At 39.6% G+C, this 23,576-nt stretch overlaps 1 non-coding gene and 1 pseudogene across 1 annotated transcript; both read right to left on the minus strand.

Moving 5' to 3' along the window:
• Positions 1 to 20,145: 20,145 nt before the first annotated feature.
• On the minus strand, positions 20,146 to 20,250 carry LOC144236547 (U6 spliceosomal RNA). Its single transcript, XR_013336603.1, has one exon. It is a non-coding gene; the product is annotated as a U6 spliceosomal RNA (small nuclear RNA).
• Positions 20,251 to 22,955: 2,705 nt separating this feature from the next.
• LOC144236536 (protein PET117 homolog, mitochondrial pseudogene) lies at positions 22,956 to 23,198 on the minus strand (annotated as a pseudogene).
• Positions 23,199 to 23,576: the final 378 nt, after the last annotated feature.

The following is a 23,576-nucleotide window of genomic DNA, read 5'->3' on the forward strand; positions in this document are numbered from 1 at the left end:
CTATAAAGTGCCATGCAGAAGTGAGTTGTTAGTAATTTCAGAATGTTGAGCACTTCTCATCTTTGCCTGCTATAACATGCTTAGGGATGTGTTGTCCAAAAGGGAAAACAGCCCCAATACATGAGAAAATCATATTTAGGTATGCTGAAAACCTTCACAAAATATATAATTAAAGTAAAACTCAAGACTTCATCATAAAATATTAATGAAAATGCTCAAAAACAAGTCATAAAATATAAATGCAAAGTACTTAGCATTGTTTTGATGTTTGAAATCTAGAAAGCAAAAAATGGTGACAGCTTGATTGAATCAGATGCACAGAGAATTATTTCATTTTTATCAAGCTCTGCTATCTTTCCCTAGGGCTGGACAGCATACATTGCTTTGGTTGGTTAGATTTGGCTTCTCGATTGTGTGTAGGAGGTGCTGGCTTTCAGATTATTACCATCATCATAGTCATCATCACCATCATCTTCATCATCATCATCATTACATTAACTTCTTATTTGCTGCTGTACCAAATTACCAAATTGCCAAAAACTTAGTGGGTGAAAACAACACAGATTTATTATTTTATAGTTATGGAGGTCAGAAGTCCAGAATGAGTCAGCAGGGCTGTGTTTCTTCTGGAGGTTCTAGGGAAGAATCTGTCCTTGCCTTTTCCAGCTGCTAGAGGCTGCGAGCAGTCTTCAGTTCATGACTCTGCATCTCTTTGACCTCTGCTTCCATCATCACATCACCTTTGACTCTGACCCTCCTGCCGCCCCTTTATAAGGATCCTTGTGATTACACTCGCTCACCTGGATAGTCTAGGATACCTTCCCCCATCTCAAGTTCCTTAATTATTTCTGCAAAGTATATTTTTCATGTAAGGTAATAGCAGATTCCTGTGGAGGAGGACATCTTTTGGGAAGAGGCATTATTCAGCCAATCATAATCACCAATGATTAACACTTATTGAGTATTGTTTGTGTGCCTAGAACTGTTCTAAAAACCTCAAATAGGGGCACCAGCATAGCTCGATTGGTTAAGTGTCCCACTCTTGATTTTGGCTAAGTCATGATCTCACAGTTCGTGAGATCAAGCCCTGTGTTGGGCTCTGTGCTGACAATGTGGAACCTGCTTGGGATTCTCTTTCCCTCTCTCTCTGCCCTTCCTCCATTTGTATTCTCTCAGTCTTTCAAAATAAATAAATAAACATTAAAAAATAGAAACCTCAAATATACTAAATCATCAACCTTTAGCATCATGCCATTGAGGCACAGAGAGGTTAGGTAACTTATCTAAGGTCACTAACCTCACTAGTACATTCTGAAGGTGTAAACAGATGGCCCACGAGACTTAGGGGAAGCAGAAGCACCTAGATACAGTTTTTAACGAGGCAAAAACTTTATAACAATAATGGTAATATCTTCCACCTTTTAAATTGTGGTTTACAATTTTGAAAGCACCTTTCCAGCAGTTTTCCATGAAACTTTCTCATAATCTTGTAGCTCAGAATAATTTACCCTCCCCTAAGTCCTCTTCTTTTTAGGTTTATTTCTGTATCAAGGGTTCATAGTATGCCTTCCACTGGGATTTGTGTTCCTGTGTGTTTGTCCTGTTTCAACTGTGAGATCCTTAAATAAAGGTAGAACCAAGCACCTCCCCAAATAAAAAAAGAACACTTATTATAGTGACTTGAACACTTAAAGTATCCAATAAATATGTATTCAACTGAATAGTAGACATGAAACAAGAGTATTATTTGGAGGTCCTATAGAACCTACAGAACAGATGTGGTAGACTGCTCCCTTTATGACTCCCATGAACTATGCCTTCCACAATTCATGCCTCTGTGTAGTCCCCACTCAGTTGACTCTGGATGGAGTCTGTAACTGCCTTAACCAACTGAATACTATGGAAGGGATACTGTGCCAATTTTGGGACCAGCTCTTGCTTGGCCTGGAATTTTCTACTTTCTCCTGCCTAGAACTCTCCTTCTTGGTATGTTCTTTTTGAAATCCAACTACCAATCTGTGAGGCAGCTAAGGCAGCCATGTGGAGAGGCCTAACTGGAAGAAGACTAAGTCACATACCAACAGACCTGGTTGAGTTCCAATAGAGTCTCCAAATGACAGCAACCATCACAATTCACCTGCTGACACCACAGAGAACTGCTGAAACAACTTGCAGAATGGTGGGGGAATGAATGGGTTTTGAGCCTCTAGGTTTTGAGAGGGCTGGTTATGTAGCAATATATCATTGAAATACAGGATAGTCTATTTCTGCTGTACAGGTCTCTCTTTTTCCTATTGTCGGTGGGATCACAGATTTTGAGTCAAGGAGGCAGAGACTCTGAGACTCTACCTATAGGCCATTGAAGAGGCTCCTGCAGGTTGGAGCAATCTCCTTCAGGTCAGAGAGTATAAAATAAAGGCTGAATGTAGACTTCAGAATTTGGAGATGTGAATTGTTGGAGGAGGGATTTCTTGAACCTCATGTTGGTTTGAACTTCTCAGGACCTGAGTCTCAATGTCCTCTGTCTTTTTCCTTTGAGGACTTAGTGACTGATACATGCTTTCTTTTCCCCTTTTCCAGTGTTGTCATCTTCTCCTTCTGGGTAGATGGTTTTGTTTCTTTTTTTATAGTCCTTTTCCTTCTTTGTTGACTTTGTCTCCTTGATCTAAGTCTTCCCCCCCGCACTNAAGAAATACAGAATAGAACGATTCAATACCTGAGGCCAAGTGACCTCAATTGCCTAGAGAGATGTTTCTATGAAACTCCTGTTTCTAAGCTTGGAGGCTTTGCAAAAGATCTGTGATCTGGATTTACAATAGGACCATGCAGTAGTCACAAGAAGGAGAATCACAGTAATCAGGAGGCTTGAAGAAACATGACTTGTGACTGGGGAGGGCCTCCAGAGTGGAGAAGGCACCCTTGCCATTTCACAGTTCTTCCTGTCTCACACCTTCTCCCTGCCTCCTTTCTAAGAACTTGTACAAGAAGACAAAGACATTGACCTGTGGGCATTTGGTCTAGCACCAGCCTCTTGTGCTAATGTTTGCTTGAGGAGGGGGTGAGATGAGTGTGGGGTGAATGGGGGCCTGAGATTTATGAGGCAATAATGAGAAGAATAGCCCTGGTGACAAGGGAAAGGAAGAATGCAGCCAGAGGTCCTCTGTCCTCCTCCTGGTACCTTCATCAGCCACCTGCCAGTATAAAATAAACCTCATTCTGGACTGACACTGGGGTAACAGGAGGAATGGAGTGAGGTAATACAATAATTGTTTAAATCAGCTGTAGGGGCAACTGCAAGAAGGGGAAAAGGAGACTGGGAAGATCATTGAAATTACTGTACCCTGAGAAAGAACCTAGTCCCTTCCCCTATAGCCTTGCTCAGAGTCTGTGATTATTGTGTTTTTGTAGAACAAGTGATAGTTGTTTATGTAAAGCATGTATAGACAGCTTGACAAGAGGTTAGTTAGATTGTTTATTTACTTAGCAAGTCTTTATTAGTGCCTGTTATCTGCCAAGTCCTGTTCTAAGCACTTTCCAAACACTAATTCACTGAATTCTTGTAACAAATCTGTGAGAGAGATACTCAGAAGACAATACTATTTTTATTTCCATTTTGCAGATGAGGAAACTGAGGCTCAGAGGGCTTAAGGGCCTTATCCAGGATAGAGTTGCCAGACTTAGCAAATAAAAATACAGGACATCCAGTTAATTTTGAACTTCAGAATAACAAATGATAATCTTGTATTGTAAGTCTGTCCCATATATCACACTCTCATAAATTTTTTGCTAAGAAATCAAATATTGCATATGATATATGGGACATGCTTACACTAAAAAAATTATCTATTAGACATTCACATTCGATTTGGCATCCTGTTTGTTATCTGGCAATCTGAACTCCAAGAACAGTAAGTAGTAAGCAGTAGTAGTAAGTAGTGGACTAGGACTTGAATCCAGAAGGTGTGTGGCTTGCTAGTCCAGGCTGGTAAGTACCTTACAAAGTTGGCTCTCTAATGAAGACTGGAGTGCTAATGTACCAAGACAAAACACTAACCAAGCCATATTTTCTTGTTGTAGGCTATCTGAGAAAGAGTAAAAGGCCTTTCCTCTTTGTTCCTCTTGGAAAGGTGGCCCAGGTAGGATTTGTACCCAGTGGTTTGTACTTCCCTTAATCTGGGAGAGAATTGAGAAGCTTTCATTCCTCCAAGTCCAGGCCCCTGATGCCCCAGGGCTGTATTGTCCCAAAGTTGAGGGGACTGAATCCAAAGGCCGGAGGCTGGGTTGTTCAGGCCCTAAGGGGGTGAGGGGCCTGCACCAGGGTAGGAGGCTCTTGAATAAGGTTGGCTGCATGTGTTTGTGGAGAGGCTGGCTATTACATGGCCACACTTGGGAATCTCAGCCAAGAGCCTGACATCCCAACGCTGGCACAGAGGAGGCAGAGCACATGTCTCCCAGTGGATTGGTGAGGGCTGTGGTGGAGATCCCAGGAAGCACTGCTGGGATCCCACCCCAATTTTTCTGAAGTGTTGAAACCATAGAATTTGAGAATAACTCCGAAAGGAGAAAAGGAGTGGCTCTCCCTTCCACATCCTGTGGTGGAGTAAACCCACCCAATATGGTTAAAATGAATATATTTAATGAGCAGTTATGGTGTTCCTGGTATTTGCATGAATTTCAAATCATTTGATCCTCTTATGTTTGCACTTGAAAACAGAGATCTATCTCAACCAAAAGTTCAGGCTCTTAGCCACCCCTTTATACTACCTCTCCCAATTCAATTAAAGTTGAATCAAACTTAGCAGTCTGATTCCCTGGTGCTGCAGGGTGATGTTCAAGAACGAGGTTTAGGAAGGTTTTTCTCCTTAGGTTCCACAGAGGAAAATCATACACAAACACCAAGTCTGATGCTGCTTGATTAAAGAAATTATATTTCAAATAGTATTGTTATTCTTTTTTAGGATTAGATGTTCTTTTTAAAACTCTGGGTTTAAAATCTTAAACCAAGGCACCCACTTTGGTGGAGCTTTAGATGAGAACGGGCTTCTCTCCTCAACACGAAATCTCGTGTGATGTGAGCCTAGTCTTGGCCACGCATTCTTGCATCCAGATTGCTCTGTATAGTCATGCCTGAGTCACCACTTCTTGACAGCCAGAGCTCTGAGGACCTTGTGAAAGGCCCTGTGGGAACCAGAAATTCAGTACTCAAAGGAGTCGAAGATGTTTACAACGTGAATCAGCAATTAATAGCAACTTCCCCCCTCCTAAAAAGTCACATCTTCCATACAAGCACTGCTAATTATGCTGTTTAGTTTTGTTTTTCTAAGGCAAATGACAAGAAAAATGTATAACCAAGGGACTGGTTGACAGAAGTGAAGAAATATGAGACAACTAGAACAGAGAACGAAAAATAATGAGAAAAATGATTAAAAGAACGGAATTGTGTGGCTTGCTCTACTGGTAATGAGGCTGAACTAAATGAAGAAGTTGCATGTATTTATGGAAACTGCAGGTGAGATGGAGGAAGTAGCTTTCTCCCGATCTCTAACTGGATTATGTTTTCAAACTGGGTGGGTAATATAAAAGCAGCATGAGAAATCTGTCCTGGGGGTGCCCCAGCTGTGGCCCTGTACGAGAACTTGGCTACACAGATTATACCCCCTTAGATTCTATTCTGCTTGGACTTAACAGGAAATTCATAGCCATTCACACCCAGTTCCATCTTTCCACACTAACATATGCAGTGCTTCTTCCACCCCACACTCAGGCCTGTGAAATAAGAATCTCCCTTCCACCCTATATTAGTTTCTTGTGGCTGTGTAACAAAAAACCCCAAGCCAGGTTAGCCTAAAAACAACAGAAATGTATTTGCTCACTATTCTGGGGGCCAGAAGTCTGAAATCAGTATGTTGGCAGGACCAAACTGCCTCTGAAGAGTCTAAGGGAGAATCTTTTCTTGCTTTTTCTGGCTTCTGGTATCTCCAGGTGTTCCTTAGTCTGTAGCTGCAGAACTCCAGTCTTTGTGTCTGTCCTCACATAGCCCTTTCTTCCCCCTCTGCCTTTCTCTCACAGGGATGCTTGTCATAGGATTTGGGGCTCACCTGAATAATCTGGGATGATCTTCAGATCCTTGACTTAATTACATCTTCAAGGACACTTTTTGAAGTAAAGTCAAGTCCCACCCAGATGTTTTGGGTGGATACATCCTTTGGTAGGTGCAAGAGACCCCATTGAGCCCTTTCCCCTAAATCCAAGGATTTCTTACTCCCTAGGTAAGAGACTAATCAATTGAAAAAGAATCCATTTATACACCATCAAGGCAGTTTTAACATATCCTTTCCTTGCCTCTTCAATTTTCTTATGAGCCAAAACTGTCTAAGATCATAATTTTCTTGTAGACTTCTTCTCAGCTCTCTCTTGAATTTCATAGTCTATTTGTCTTTAGGGTTCTATTTATTGAGCTCCATTTATTCCTTCTGTAGTTTTTCTTTCATTGTTTTACTATGCAGGTCAGTTTGGATCTCCAAACCAATGGCTGTACATCCTCTTTGCTAAGACAGTCCAGGATTAAGCCTGTTCATCCATCCCTGTGTCCTTTCTAATTGGCACCTTCTCTGATGCCCAAGATCCTGGCTTTGATCATACCCCCAGCTGGAATGTTTTCCTTTTTGGAGGGAGGACTTGAGGAACAATTGACATAATGGATTCTGTTTAGTGAGTGATGAGTGGTAAGGAGAGAGAGGCCTTTGCTTGAACCTGCAACTTTAGAGGCTAAAACAAGAGTGGGAAGGATCTGAAAAAGATGGCTGGCACACACAGGAAGCCACAGTATAGTTTATGACCAGACTTTTGCTCCACTGACTAAGGGCCTCAGTTTCCCTATCTGAAATAGTTTAACAGCAATTAGGTTCTGAAGTTTCAGTCTCTGATCCAATCATCTTATTTGCTTTGGTGAAACATGGTCTCTACAAGTTTGTAAGCAAAACACTCCCCAGAATGATTTGGTGACAATTTAAGCAACTTTCTTCATAACACACATATACCCCTTCTACCCAAGGAACCAAGGGATTCTATCACTTAGGGGATGTGCTAATAGAAATATGTGCTTATCTTCACCTCTTTGTTTTTCTCAATACTCAAAACATAGGGAAATATTTAAAGAACTCAGCATATTGTTATTTATTTGGAGGGAACATTCCATCCACAGTCCAATAAACCACCAAAGGGAGTATGAAATGGCACAGTCACTTTTGAAAATAGTGTAGTAGTTTCTTAAAAAGTTAAATATATACCTCCCCTGTGATCCAGTGGTTTCCCTCTTAGAGAAATAAAATGATGTGTTCATAATAAGAGTTATACAGGAATATTGATAGCAGTGTTACTCAGAATAGCCCCAAACTGGACAAATCCCAAGTGTTCATTGATAGGAGAATAGAATTATGATGTAATCATGTAAGGAAATACTAATCACGATTTAAAAAAAGAAAAGAATTACCAGTTAAATAAATCAATACCCAAGTCCTGTAGATTCTACTTCCAAAATGTATCTGCTTCCTTTCTCCCTTTATCACCATGCTGGTCTAAGCTGCTACAGTCATTCCTCCCTCTGACGATAGCAACATCTTCACCTGGCTTCTCTCCTTGCCCTCTTTCTTCCTCACATCCCTTCCCTGCACAGAGCCAGAGTGATCTCCCCAAAACCTGAATCTGATCATCCAATCTTAGCATCCATTTATTGTGACCCTTCAGGGGCCACTTCCTCCTTTTGGGATAAAATCTAAACTTGCTGTAGTCTCCCAAGCCCTCCAGAATCTGCCCCCTTCCTGATGCTCCTTCAGGAGATGTCCCCTTGTTCACTGTGCTTCGGGCATCTTCCCACCCCCCTTCCTCCCGGCCTTGCCTCCAGTGTGTTGAACTCCTTCAGACACTGGGGACTTGCTGAGGTGGTTCTGGGTGCAGCACATCAGTCCCCTCTTCTCCTGATCAATGTATTCCTCCTGTCTCCTCCAGAAGAGACCATGTTGAGGTAGGTCCACCCTCATTCTGCTTTATATTAGGACTCTGTTAGCCTTCTGTTGGCTTTCCCTTAATGGCACCCTCAACAATGATCATGAAATGGCATTTAGAATGGTTATTTGCTCTTTTTTTGGGGGGTGGGTGGTGGTATTACTTTCCTATTGCTAGTGTACAAATCACCACAGATGTAAGGTTTAAAACAAAACAGATTTCGTATCTTACTCTTCTGGAGACTGAGAATCTGAAATGGGTTTCACTGGCCCAAAATCAAGGTGTCAGCAGAGCCACGCTCCCCCTGGAAGCTTTAGGGAAGAATCTGTTTTCTTGCCTTTTATGGCTGCTGAAGGTCAACTACATTTTTTGGCTTATGGACACTCCTTCTATGTGCTAGTGGTGTAGCATCTTCTCTCTGCTTCCACCTCTGTTTGGCTATCACATCTCTCTGACTCTGGTCTTCTTACCTCCCTCTTATAAGGACCCTGGAGATTACACTGGGCTCATCCAGATAGTCCAGACTAATCTTTCTATCACAAAAAGATCTTAACTTAATCACATCTGTAAAACGCCTTTTACTGTGCAAGGCAACATATTTACAAATTCTAGGGATTAGGATGTGGACATTTTGGTGAGTTGGGGGAGATATTCCTCAGCCTATCACATTTGTCTTGTCTCTACATTTTAAACTACACTGAAGATAAGAACCATATTCATCTTGGCCACTACTGCACTCGGATTGCCTACCTGAAGTCTTGCACATTTCAGGTGCTAAATAATTTATTTTTGTGTGAAGTAAGCATATTGAGGCCACTTGAATGTAAATGGCTTAGATTTTATAATCCTCATTTGTCAGTTTCATTTCCAAGTTTAAGACTGGAACATCTTTTGTTACTCTCTAGCCACTAAGGAAAGAGGGCCCATTGCACCTGGATTTTCTAACTTCAAGCCAAATTGTTCTGAAAAACCACCTGGAGGCCACCTGGGTGGCTCAGTCAGTTAATTGTCCAACTCTTGATTTCAGCGCAGGTCATGATCTCACGGTTCAATGAGATCAAGCTCCATGTAGGGCTCTGAGCTGCCAGCATGCAGCCTGCTTGGGATTCTCTCTCTCTCTCTCTCTCTCTCTCTTTCTGCCCTTCCCTCTCTCTCTCTCTCAGAATAAATAAATAAACTTAAAAAAACAAAACCCTGGAACTTTGACTCCATTACTCACTATTTTGGTTCATAGAATTTTCCTGCATTAAATTCTTTTTGCCTAATCATCTAACAGGGCCAAACTCCCTTGAACTCTTCCTACTCTCAAAGTGCTCTCACCTGCCTCATGAATACAATTCACGTGAATCAGCATGTGTCCTTCAGGTCAACAGGCTGCTCAGAGATTTATGCTCCCGCAGTGTTTCTAAATTTTTTTAAATGTTTTATTTATTTCTGAGAGAGAGAGAGAGAGAGAGAGACAGCATGAGCAGGGGAGGGTCATACAGAGGGAGATACAGAGTCTGAAACAGGCTCCAGGCTCTAATCTGGCAGTCAGCACAGAGCTGGACACGAGGCTCAAACCCACAAGCCGTGAGATCATGACCTGAGCCAAAGTCAGATGCTTAACCGACTGAGCCACCCAGGCTCCCCCTCCTGCAGTGTTTCTCTAAGCCAGATTTCTTCAAACTCTGTTCTCAACCTCTATACGGCATTTTATTGGCAACTTCACAAATGGAAAATCTGATATCAGTATTTTGAGAACAAAATGATAGCATAAAAATTTTAGAATAATTACAGCTCAATTATACTAGTATTGTTTTAGCCTCTGTCATTTTGAGAATCCCCCAGGTTAGGAGGTGAAAAGAAGAGATGGAACAAGGGTTTGTGTGTGTGTGTGTGTGTGTGTGTGTGTGTGTGTGTGTGTGTGTATTTAAAGTAGGAACACATTGTAAATGCACATTAAACCATTTCAAAATAGAAGATTTGTTAGATAAAGTGAAATAAGTGAATTATTTTAATCTACTAAAATAAATATAAAGAAAAGTAAGTCAGCTAAACCAATTCCTTGATATCATGTGGTCAAGAAAGAAAATATTGGTTATCTAAATCTTTAAATTTTTACCATTGTTTTAATCCTATGTAGACACAGTCTGAATGTGAAAGCATTACCCATCTGATAAATAAAATAATTTACCAAAGAGATTTAGTACACTGCAAACTTAATTCTGTTCATGAACATCTTGTCTCACCTGGTGTTTTGAAATCTTGTCTTGGCTTGCTTCACAGGACCTTATGAAAGTCCCTTCCCCCCATAAATACAGTGGAGCAATCCAATCGTTAAGCCAATTGTCTCCACCTAGCCTTGCCTGGATTTACAGCATGATGCCTGGACACATGAGGCTGTGGAGCATAATTCATTTCTCACAGAGAGGCCAAGTGAGTGGGGATTAGCCTCAACAATGAGCACTGCTATTTGCTATTTAGCCAGGAGCAAGGTTCTCATCCAACACAATGCTTGTGCACGTTCAGCTCATTGCTTGTCTGTGCAGATCCCCACATGCAGAGAGGACTTTTACAACCCAAAGTGACAACTATGTGTCCCGTAGCTCTGTTCCCACCAGGGAAGGCCATAGGAAGGCCACTGGTCAGCTCTCTGCATTTTATGTCTTCCACTGCTGAGAGTGATGCAATGATATGGCCAAGGGCTTATGTTTTCTTGGTCTACATACAGACAACTAATGCTGGTTTTGAAGGAATTTTCATTAATAAAGAAGAATTTTGACTTAACCTCATGTGGACACAAAAGTATCCAGGCATTATGACAAGAACTTCCCTGAAAAAATTCTCTTCAGAAAAAGAGAAACATGACCAGGAGTCATATACAACCAGTCTTTTATTTGGGCATATTCAGGCTCATGTTTCTGAACATAAGTAGGAAGTTTGAGGAATAGATTTAAATTTTACAAAGGGAAAGAGGATTTTCCATTAGGGGTGCTACAAACATTAGAGCATTTCTGATTCTAGGTCTTGCAAAGCCATTGTCTCTCTTCAGTCCTTGTGTAGTTTGAGTCCCCACTGGGGATGGGGTGGAGGGTAGGGAGCTCCTTTTGATTCACAGGAAGCCAGTGATACAAAATACAAACACAAAAAAGTTTGCCTAAAATCCACCCATCATTTTGAGTCAAAATATTTATTGTAGCAAAAGAGACTGACAGAAAGTAATGGGCACTTTGAATTTAGCCCTTTGTGCACCTCCTTTATGCACAGTGCTGACGATCACCACTATATGGGGAAGCTTCCACGTCAGAAGTTTGCCCTATCAATTTCATTCTTAGGACCAGGGCAAAAAGCAACCCTTCTATTGAGTATCTGTATTACTTTCCTAGCACTGCTGTGACAATTACCACAAACTTAGTAGTTTATAAAACCACAAATGTATTAACCTTATAGTTCTGAAGTTCAGAAGTCCAAACTAGGCCTCACTGGACTAAAGCTAAGGTTTCAGTAGAGGTTTTTTTTTTTTTTTTCTTTCTGCAGACTCTGAGGGAACTTTTGTTCTTTTACCTTTTGCAACTTCTAGAAGTTGCCTTCAAGCCTTGACTCATGGCCCCTTCCAGAAATCCTATCACTCTGACTACTGATTCCATTGTCACATTTCCTTCTCTGAGTCTCCAGTCTTCTCCTTTCTCTTTTTTTTTAATGCTTTTATTTTTTTTTTCTGAGAGAGAGAGACAGCGCAAACAGGGGAGGGTCAGAGAGAGAGGGAGACACAGAATCCGAAACAGGCTCCAGGCTCTGAGCTGGCTGTCAGCACAGAGCTGGTTGCAGGCCTCGAACCCACGAACTGTGAGATCATGACCTGAGCCGAAGTCGGATGCTTAACCGACTGAGCCACCCAGGTGCCCCTTCTCCTTTCTCTTATAAGGACCCTGGTGATTATACTGAAGCCACCCAGATAACCAAGCATCATCACTCCATCTCAAGATTCTTAACTTAATCACATTTACAAAGTCCCCTTTTGCCACATAAGGTAATATATTCAGTGTTACAGTGATTAAGACTTGGACATGTCTGGAAGTCATTATTATGCCCAACACAATGCTCTTTTCCATTTTCCAACCAGCAGTTTTTGGCCATTTTTATACTTAATTCTTCCTTCTTGATTCATCTCAACCAACCACCTGACTTTTTTTTTTTTTTTTTTACTCCAAAGTGTATTTTTAACTTCCTACTTATTTATAAGATTGAGAACTTCTTGGAAACGGAAATACTATATTTTACTTTATTGTATTCTTCACAGACCTTAGCATAGTGTCTTGTATAAAACATGTGCTCAGAACATTTTGTACTATTTTTTTTAAAAGGAGAACTATAGAGAACTAGATTTTGAAGCTTAGTGTGGAGGAGAGACTGGTGAGAGAAAACATAATCTCACTTCAAAGATGGCAGAGTGCTTGGATTCCAGGGTAATTCAATGTGGGAAAGGATAGTCTTTTCAACAGGTGTGGTGGAACAACTGGATATCCATAGGAAAAAATAATCAATCCTTGAACTTTATCTCATACCATACACAAAAATTAAGACTACAACATTTTTAGAGAAACACAGGAGAAAATTTTCATAGCCTTGGGAGAGACAACATTTTGTCTTAGATGACACAAAAAGAACTAATGATGAAAGAAAAAAGTCAATAAAATGGACTTATTCAAAATTAAAAAATTGCTCATCAAAAGACTTCATTGAGTAGTGGTGCAAAATTAGACCTAGAAGGGATTTCTGCTTCCAGCCAAGTCTAAATAAGAGGAATCAGATTTACCTTCCTTCCTGAAAAAATATCACCTTGGTGTAATGGTTTTCAAGACTCTGGTCATTAAGCAATGAAAGACACTGAGCCCTAAAACTTAGGAAACAAATGCAGTGAGATCTACACTTGCTCTAGTTTGCTGTAAGGAGAGTCTTTGGTCAAGGCACAGAGACGGGTATCCTAGGCAGAGTACAGGAATCCCATGGAGTAAGAGAGAGGAGAGTCTGTGTGGCTAGAGTCTGCAGGGCAGAAAATCAGATTTCTATAGAGTCCTGCTGGAGTCTTCCATTAAGTACTGATCAGGCCATGTTTGTAAGGACATTGTCTAGATCCTTGGAAAGAACTCTGAAAATATTAGAGAGATGGTACCAAGAACTTACATAAAGCCAAGAATTCTTGCCAAGCAGAATGGAAAACCTCATTAAGGCATCGGGTAGAGTCCTCAAGTTGTTAGAAGGTTTAGCTTTGACACTGAGACAAAGATAACCCCTGAATAAAGTTTGCTCTAGTTGTGCATAACAAAACTTAAAAGCAAGTTTTGAAAGGGATGAAGTGTTTGTAAGTAACTCAACTGCATCCCAGAGGCTCAAGAATGTTTACAGAAATACAAAAATTCCCAGAATCCAAAAGGTAAAATTTACAACATCTGACATCCATTCAGAAATGAACAGAATTAATATTCCCAATTAGCATATAGAAGCAGGAAAGTATGACCCATAATGAGGACAAAATCAATCAGTTGAAACCAATATAAGAATTATACAGATGTTAGAATTAGTAGACAAGACATTAAAAGAGTTATTATCACAGTATTCCATAAGTTCAAGAGGCTGGAGGAAAGATTGCACATGAAGACTAGAGAAATAGAAGACATAAAAAAGATCCAAACTGAGCCTCTAAAGATGAAAACTACAATATTTGAGATAAAAAATACAGCAGCTTAAACATTGGAGAAAAAAAAGATTAATGAACTTGAAGACATAGCAACAGAAGCTATGTAAAATGAAATTTGCAAAGAATTTTTAAAAATTTGAAAACTAAAATGAGCAGAGTATTAGTGAGACAATTTTAAACATCAAACACACATGTAATTGGAGTCTCGAGAGCAAGGGAGGGATTATTTCCAGTTCTGATCTATTTTGAATAAAGCTGCTATGAATATTCATGTGTTATGTGCATGTATGCTTTTTAAGGAGTACAGGCTCAGGAGAGAAATTAGTGAGTCCTAGGTATCATATATCTTTAACTTTTTAAAAGAAAGTGTCAAATTTTCAAATGGTTTTCCCTTTTTACTTTCCAGCAATTGTTCCAGCAATATATTAAAATTCCAACTTCTTCACATCCTTGCCAATGTTTTGTGTTATCACTCTTTTTATTTAAAGTTTATTTATTTATTTTGAGAGAGAGAGAGTTATGGGAGGGGCAGAAAGTGAGAAAGAAAATCCCAAGAGGGCTTTACACTGTCAACACAGAGCCTGACACAGGACTCAAACCCATGAACCGTGAGATCATGACCTGATCCAAAACGAAGAGTCACATCCTTAACTGACTGAAATGCCGGGCATCTTAAAATTAAGGTCTTTCTTAATTTTAGCCGTCTTAGTGGCTTTGTAGTGGTATTTCATTATGGTTTTAATTTGTATTTCCCTGATGACTAATATTATTGAGCATCTTTTCATAGCCATACACATATATTTCTTTATAAAATATCTCTTAAAATATTTTGCTTTTATTGTATTGGGTTATTTCTCTAATTATTATTGTGGCAGTATCATTTACTTTGCATTTTCTAGAATTTTGTATACATGACATCATATAGTATTTCCTTTTTTTTTCTTGGCTTCTTTCAATAGTGTATTGCCACATAGTTTATGTAACACTTCTCTTTTTATTGCTGAGTACTAGCCCATTATGTAAGTATGCACAATTTATGTATTTATCCACATGATGATGAGCATTTGAATAATTTCTAGGTTTTGGTTATTAAAAATAAAGCCTTGGGGTACCTCGGTAACTTAGTCAATTAAGCATCTGATTCTTGGTTTCAGATCAGGTCATGATCTCATGGTTTCATCAGTTTGAGTCCTGTGTTGGGCTCTGTGCTGATAGTGTGAAACCTCCTTGGTATTCTCTGTCTCCCTCTCTTTCTCTGCCTCTTTCCCACTCACACTGTCTCTGTCTCTCTCAAAATAAATGAACTTTAAAAAAAATGAAACTTCAAAAAATATTTTTATAACAGTCTTTGCATATACATATGATTTCATTTTTCTTTTGTCTAAAATCAGGAACTTCAACATCCACCTTATGACGTAGAAAAAGAAGAGCAAATGAAATGAAAAATAAGCAAATGGGAAGAAATAACAAAGATCAGGGTTGAAATCAAGGAAATAGAATATAGAAAAACAATGGATAAAAATTAATGAAAATAAAATCCATTATTTGAGAAGATAATCAAATAGATAAACTTCTGACAGACTGATGAGGGAAAGGACACACCAAAAGATTATATATATTTACACACACACACACACACGTATACATGTATATATACTATTACATATATACTATTATATATATATGATATGTAATTTCATCAAAATGAAGAATATCTACTTTTCAAAAACTAGACAAAAGGAATGAAAAGAGAAGACTCAGACTAGGAGAAAATATTTACAAATTATATATTAAGGACTGTATCCAGAATATATAAAGAACTCTCAAAAGTTGATAAATATTTTTTAGAAAGGGTAAACCACAGGCAAAAAACTTGAACAGTTTCTTTATCAAAGAAAATATATAGATGGCAAATAAAAGCATGAATAGATGCTGAACATCATTACTCATGAAAAAGATGCAGATCAAAACCAAAGAAAGATTTATTTATTTATTTTTATTTTTATTTTTACAAATAATTTATTGTCAAATTAGTTTCCACATAACACCCAGTGCTCAACCCCATTAAGTGCCCTCCTCCATGCCCNAAGGCTGAGAAAGACTTATTTATATGCCTCTTATTTATTTCTATTTTTTTAAGTTGATTTATTTTGAGAGAGGGGGAGGGGGGCAGAGAGAGGGGGAGAGAGAGAATCCCAAGCAGTCTCTGTGCTGTCAGCATGGAACATGATGTGGAGCTTGAACTCACAAACTGTGAGATCATGACCAGATTTGAAATCAAGAGCTGGACACTTAACTGACTGAGCCATCCAGGTACCCCAAGTTACATGCCTTTTAGACTATCCAAAGTTAAAAAGGTTTCAAATGTTGGTGAGGATGTGGAAGGACAGGCACTCAAATCATACACTGTTGGCAGGAATGTAATATGGTACCACTTTGAAAAAGAGCTTGACACTTACTAAAAAATCTAAACACACATCTACTAAATGACCCAACCATCCTACTCATAAATATTTAACAAATACAACCGAAAATCAGCAGGTTTGAATAACCCAATGAGTGGAGGGAGTGTCAAGTTTATGGCTTGGTTTCCTCCACAAGAAAGTGTTATTCAGATGTCTAATGAAGATATAATGTTGCCATCACTATCTATCTATGTGAGTTTTCCTGTTGCTCTCTAGATAGCCATGTGCAGCCTCTAGGTTGGAATATCATTTCATGTCTTTCTGAAGTCATATTTTTTGAAGAGCATCCTTCACTCATTCAACATTTATTAAATACCTATTCTTATTCTTATTAGTACATTTTTTACCTCCTTGCTTACATAAAGACCTTAAATAAAACTGTAAACAAGTAATTGTTATTAACTTGATGACATTTATTTTTTTAATTTTTAATTTTTTAACTTTTATTTATTTTGAGAGAAAGACAATGTGAATTGACAAGGGGCAGAGAGGGGGGAGACAGAAAATCCCAAGCAGGCTCTGCACTGTCTGCACAGACCCCAATATGGAGCCTAAAGCCGCGAAACCATGAGATCACGACCTGAGCCAAGATCAAGAGTCAGATGCCTAACCAACTGAGCCACCCAGGCACCCCTAACTTGGTCACTTTTAAATTCTCTTTTGAGAGGCACCTGGGTGGCTCAGTAAGTTAAGCATCTGACTTCGGCTTAGGTCATGATCTCAGGGTTTGTGGTTCAAGCTCCGTGTCAGGCTCTGGGCTGCCAGCTAGGTCAGAGCCTGGAGCCTGTCTTCAGATTCTGTATATCCCTTCCTCTCTGACCCACCCCTGCTCATGCTGTCTCTATTTCTCTCTCAAAAATAAAACATTACAAAATAATAAGAAGAAGAAAAAATTCTCTTTTGATGTATCATTATTTTACATCTTTATGAAGTATCTATTATTCCTGACCATCTAAAATTCCTTAAAAGCTCAACCACATTGGGAATATTTATTCCCCTGGCCTGGCTCAGCTCTTCCATTTTGACCTCTAGTTCATATTTCTAGTAAATTAAAAAAAATTAATTAAACGCATTTTCATCTTGGGTCTTCAAGACAAAATTTCGACAATCAGGCATCTGATACTTCGAACATAGAAACAAATTTAGTGCTGGTTTCCTTTGTGCTGTCTCCGCTCTGGACATGCGCAGCAGCTGAGTTTACAGATCAGCAGATGTGATATGAGAAACACATTGGGTCAAGCCTCTATCATGAGATCAGGGAAAATAAGTTTTCTCTCCAGTAAAAACAGAGCAATTTTTTTTTTTTCAAATCTCACAGCTTCCAGCAAGCCCTGGTGTTTCCTTTTGGTCTGTGAAACACTTCAGCCTCACACTCTCCTGCTGTTGTGACAGTCTGTCTCCACCTTGGCAGCACAAAGACTGAAGGAAAAAGGGACTCTTTTCTTGCACTGGGGAGATATACATGATTTCACAGTAAGAGGAGGTATCTGATCTTTGTACCCCCTTTGTTTCCTCTCTCCAAGTTTTACAGCCTTCTTTATCTGTAAATAAAAAAAGGTTGTACATACATTTTCAAAATGTGCTGCATAATACAACTTCATACATTTAGGAAGCTGACAGCTGCCCTCTGAGGTATAGCCTGACAGCCTAAAACCCAGAAATCAATCACTTGGATACAGCGGTGCCATGCTATTGCTCCCGGTATGTATTGCGGCACCCAGGAACCACTTATCTGAGATATGCCATCGTAACTCTGATAGATTAAAGCACCACATCCTAGAAACAATTGTGTGTGGTGGGGGAAATGCTTTCACAGATCTGCCGGGTACCAGCCCAGAATCCAGCAGGCAACCGGGCAGGGCTGTGCTGAATCAGAGCTTCCAGAAACCCGGGAAGCAGCAGGATGACAGTTCTGTTCTTCAGCAGCCCATTATGAACTAATTAGCATACATGAATTGCAGATTTGAAGCATTAAAGTGATGTACAAATCATTAATTTTTTGTCAAATCCATGTCATCCCTGTGTATGCCTTCCTATTTTAATGTTGCATGACAGTGAAAAGAGGTACAATCCTCTGTATATAAAGAGGAGAGATTTGGTGTAGCTGATATAATGAGATCTATTTAAACACTATGTATTTTTCAGCTTTGAATATATCTGCTTGGAAAAATGCTACACTTGTCCTATTAGGGTTAATTGTGAAGGGATGTTAATGTATTCAAAACCCCAGGGGTAGTTCTACATGTTGTCTGAATGAAACAGGGGATGTAAGACCAACTTCACATTTGAGCTTTCTTTTTAAAAGTCCTCTTTTTGATGAATAAAAAGAGCCATAAAATCTTTCTCACTGATTATGGAAGGTGTAACTATTTAGAATGAAAGCTGAGCTTTTCGGCATGTGAGAGCTCCCATGCAGCAGATATGTTCTCGTTAACTCAGTGCCAAACTTAATTTATAAAGATGTATAATGTAATCCAATAGAAAAGGGAAAATAACAGCAAAGCTGGGTTTCATACTGGAAAAGGCTTCTAAGCATTAATTTGTGGTTTTCCGTATTGCTTCTGTGTATTTAATTACTAAAGATATTTGTGCTTAAACAAATACTCGGTGTTTCATTTGAATTTCTCTTTTCTTATTACAGTGGAGTCACAATGCTTAATTTGTTAGTACTGTGATAGTTGCCATGGTAACAGACTCTAATGTTATATATAAATATGTATGTGGTATATATGTGTGTGTGTTATAAATATGTACTATCGATGCTTATGACTTTATTCCAAGAGCACATCTCAGAAGACTTAGCTCTTAAGAAACACTCTAATTGAAAATGTAGATATACGTTTTGAACCTAAAGATATATGGTCACAGATGTGGGTCTCCATTTTCACATGGGGAAGAAAGGAGGTTCTGAGGAAGGGAGAAATGCTTTCATGCTCTCTTCTTGTAGGTTTTTCTCTGCCTGCCCACAGAATTCTCCATGCCGTGGGTCATACTCTATGGGCCTTCTCCTTCTCCCCACTCCCTTTTCCACCCACTTCTTTTAACCATACAAAATATAGATAAAATGAAAACCAAGGCCAAACTCTAGGGGGAGATGTTTTTTGTCTGATGAACATTCTATCAAGAAGACTAGGGATGCATTGAGAATGGAGGAGGAGAGGGTGAGATGATTTGGTCCATTCATATTAGTGAGAGCAGGGAATTCATAATAAAGACAACTATACACATATATGCTACTTGAATTAGGAATTTCACACACCTCTCAGTAAATATTTATGGTAGATAGTAGACTCTTCATTGTAGAGCTGAGGAAGCTGCAGCTTGCAGTGAGCGAGTAAAAATTATCATGAAGATTAGATTGCTAAAGCCTCTGTTCTTTGGACAATGTCACATTATTACTCTGAGGCCTTCTTTAGTACAAAGTACTAGAGCCATAAACCCACTCCTTCCAGACTAATTAGCATCCCCCATGCAGTCAGATCCAGGGCAATGACAATGATATGCTTTATGCTGGAGATGACTTTAGTAGTAAACCAAAAATAAACCCAATGGAAAGGGAGAATAGCATGGCCATCTCTATAAGTAGGCATTATTTTCAGCTCCATGCAACAACAATACAACGCAGCAGCTTAGCTAAATAGTTTATTTTTCATAAATCACTACAAATCCAGAAATGAGGTTGGTATGAAGGCACCATAAATGTTATCAGGGACTTAGCATTTAAGCATTTGTTTATCTCTCTCCTGTGCCATTGTTAGTATGAAACCGTTATCTTCATGCTCATAAGATGGCTGCTGCCCCACTTGACATTTGACATCACAACTGTATTGCAGGCTGAAGGAATAGGAATGAACAAAGGACAAATAATGAGTGCGCTGAACTCTCTCTCTCTCTCTCTCTCATCTCTTTTTGTGGAAAAATCACAACTTCAATATTGGATGCCACATGTTTTGCTTTGACTCATATAGTTTTCTTGGGATTAACCAATGAGTATCCAATGACCTCTGGGAAGTGTGGAAAATATGGAATGCTTGTGCAAGGGCCATGCTAATCTCCTCTGTATCATTTCATTTCTAGTATACATGCTGCCAAAGCAAGCACAAGCTTGTCTCTTTCAGTGATAAACATAAATTTTCAGGAAGCCCTAACCAAAACATTGTACTTACACTGGCCAGCCTCGTGCCATATGGCCACCCAATAGAGGCAGAGAAGTCTGTGGAAGTGAATCATTTTAATCAAGCCTAATGTTGCCCCTACTAAAATGGGGGGTTTTGTTAGTAATGAATGGAGAATGGTTATTGGATAGACAACTAGCAATGGTCATCTTCTGTGATATTTCCTTGTGACTTCATCAAGAATACACACCGATGTAGTACACACTTTGTATCAGGGGAAAATATTAAGTACATATTCTGACACACAGCTGAAAACCAGCTTGTACCTCACTCATTTTCTTGTTATTTTTTGAATCTTCAGCTTCCATTTTCAGGAATTCTCTATTTAATCCTTCTAAGTGGAGTACTTATTAGCTGCCTTATTGGTCTTTAACCATTGGATTGTATTTTGGTGTTTACCCTAGTATGATGGTGGCAGAATTCACCATTTGAGCAGCTGAGTTTTGCAGAATCTGTGTAGTAGAGCAGTCAAGAGCTAAGGATTCATACAGAACTGAGTTACATTCAAGCTTCACTTCCTATAATCTATGTGACTCTATGTAAGTCTCTTAACTTCTTTAAGCCTTGGTTTCCTCATTTGATAAGTGAGGACAATAAAAACACCTTCTTCAGGGGTGCCTGGGTGGCTCAGTTCATTAAGTGTCCAACATTGGTCGGACTTGATTTCATGGTTTGTGGGTTTGAGCCCCACATCAGGTTCTGTGCTGACAGCTCAGAGCCTGGAGGCTGCTTCAAATTCTGTGTCTCCCTCTCTCTCTGACCCTTCCCTGCTCATGCTTTGTGTCTCCTCTCTCTCAAAAATAAATACACATTTAAAAACTTTTTTTTAAAAAAACACCTTCTTCAGAGGGATTCTATGAGGAAGAATCAAGTCAATACACATAAAACACCTAGTGGAATATCTGACCCGTGGGAAGTATTTGACCAATCTTAACCTTAATATTTGACCAATATTACTATTGCTATAAATCAAGTTGTCCTGGATTCAAATCATGAATCTGCCATTTTCTTTGGCAGGTTACAAAAAGCCTTTGATTCTTAGTTTCATTGTGCGGAAAATGGTTACTGGGTAATGTTAGAGATGGTAAGTATGTAAATTATCTATTAAACTGCTAAATAGTAGAGATGCTATATGCTATTAGTTGCCTGTCAATATCCAGTCCCCATTCCCTTCTTCCTTCCTGTTGGGATTTCACTTTGTTCAGGATGGTGATATGTCCTGTTAAAATTGTTCCCTTTCCTAACTCCCTTGCAGCTAGAGGATGACAAAGTTCTGGCCTATGTAATATAAATGGATTTCCCTGGAGAGAGCTTTCTTTCTTGAATAAAAAGGCAAAACCTTGTTTTGTAAAAGCTCTTTGTTCTCTCTCCTCCATCATTGCATGCCTGGAGGTGATGCAGCCATATTGAAAATGTGGAGACCAGAACCACAAACTAATGAGGTCAGAGGAGGAAGATAGACTTTGGGTCATTTGTTGTATCACTAAGGCCTTACACCAGCTTTAGATTGCCCAACTCCAGGTGTATTATACAAGGAGAAAAAAACTTAGTGCCGTAAGACAATATTTCTTGAGTTTTATTTATGTGCAGTCAATCAAATGGGGACACAGGTTATTGCCATGTGGAAATCATGTTAACAATCATTACCACCACCACAACCATCATTATCATCATTACCTATATAAATGACATGGCCCCAGGATATTTAATCTGTGGTCTGTTTTTATGAGCAGAGCAAAAGGTTTGACCATGGCCCTATGGAAGAAACTTAGTCTACAGGAAGTATTGATCAAGACTCCAGGGAACTGGAGACCTTGGAGGGAACTGGAGAAATCTGTTTTGTTTTGTTTTTTTTGAGAGGTTGACAATGATTTTTATCAGCACAAATGTGTCTATTGTTTATATAAATCTGCCATTAACCAACTAAACTAATCATAAATACAATAATTATCTTTTTACGTAGGTCCATTTTATATTCATGTTTCATTCACAAGTTAGAAAAACAAACCTTCACATAAGAACTGACAAATCAAAGGAACTGAGATGCTCCTTACTGGCCGGTATCCATTTTTGGCACTTGTCACAGAAGTGGGACAGCTGCTCCTCCATCCAGCACACATCTCCTTCATCACTGTTGAGGGAATCCCCACTCTGATCATGAGATAAGTGTGCTGATGCCTGGTCCTCCAATTCAAGGATCAGGACAGTCTTCCCCTCTCCCTCCCCCTCCTCCAGCACTTCTGAGGTAGATGTTCTCGTGCTTCATCATCGTGCTGGCTTATCAAACTACTCAGGTGGATGTTACTATCCATCCTTTCCTCTCACAGGCTCTCATGTGCTTTTCATGAACAGTCCTAAGCTCTGGACACCAGGCTTCAAGGGGCTTCTACCAGGATCACACAGACAGACAGAGCTCTTCAGAAGAGTGTCTGCCTACTTCTTTACTGAGATAGAAGAAACTTTTAAAGCAATAATTTAGAATATATGCTCCACTGTCTTTGTCTCTGGTCAAGTCTGAAAGGACAGTGACCAAAAAAAATAAAGGTTGAACACCTCACAAAGCTATTCTCCATCCATATGCACACACCCACACTCGACACTGTCCCCTCAATGTTTGACACCCATTTCAAGTCATGTTTTTTTAGGACCTTTTGTCAATAACATCCCTCTTTCTGCTTCAAGTTGCTAAGTCAAAATAACCTGTTCTCCCAAGAGACAAATGTTTTCATTTTTCCAATTCTGCCTCTCAGTGTCTCTGATCACTCCATCCTGAAGTCTCTGCTGTACCTGCTGCTGCTTCAGATGCACACCAGTCACCGTGGCTGCTGTCAGCACCACCAACAGGCCCAGCATCACCTTCGAGTTCCTAGACATCCCTGCACCGGCCACCGTGGCCTCCCACTACCTTCCCGGGGCCTCAGGGATGCAGTCAAATGTGACTCGGAGGCTGCTAGAACTGGAGAAATCGTAACTGCTTCTGGGACTTGGGGCAAGGACCAGGCAATTGTCAGATCAAACCAGAGAGTCCTGAAGGGCCTGCTAACCCAGGAGAGCTCTATGCATGTGCTGAATCCCACCGAATCTCTCTGAGTCTATAGTCCGGAGATTTAGGAGTTTATTACCCACTAATTGCCTACAGGCTCCTGGGTGACATTACAAATATCTGAGATGGAAATAACGAGAAATCAATGCTGGGTGAAGGGTAATATTGCAAAAGTTATTTTGTGAATAATGGTAACCACCAATAATTAG

The sequence above is a fragment of the Crocuta crocuta genome, unplaced genomic scaffold, assembly GCF_008692635.1.
Source record: "Crocuta crocuta isolate KB4526 unplaced genomic scaffold, BGI_CrCroc_1.0 scaffold478, whole genome shotgun sequence".
NCBI lineage: Eukaryota > Metazoa > Chordata > Mammalia > Carnivora > Hyaenidae > Crocuta > Crocuta crocuta.